Raw genomic sequence first — 340 nt, 5'->3', positions numbered from 1 at the left:
CTTCTGAGGGTGATGCGGCTCTTGGTGGTGCTGCGTGTGCGCGTAGTGGTGGCTCCGTCGCGGTCTTGTGAGTGTTCGGGGTGGTGGCTCTGTCGTGGTGGTGGTGGCGCTGCGTGTGTTCGGGGTGGTGGCTCTGTGGCAGTGCTGTATGTATTTGGGGTGGCGGCTCTGTCGCGGTGGTTCGTGTGTGAACACTACTAGTGTGTGGTGGCTCTGTCGTGGCGCTGCGTGTGTTCGGGGTGGTGGCTCTGTGGTAGTGCTGTGTGTGTGTACGGTGTGGCGGCTCAGTCCCAGTGCTGTGTGTGTGCTTCATCTCTGCAGGGAGGTGGTTCCATCATGG

The sequence above is a fragment of the Aphanomyces invadans genome (assembly GCF_000520115.1).
Source record: "Aphanomyces invadans strain NJM9701 unplaced genomic scaffold supercont1.24, whole genome shotgun sequence".
NCBI lineage: Eukaryota > Oomycota > Saprolegniomycetes > Saprolegniales > Verrucalvaceae > Aphanomyces > Aphanomyces invadans.
The sequence above is the reverse complement of the archived record's forward strand: the minus strand, read 5'-3'. Positions refer to the sequence as shown.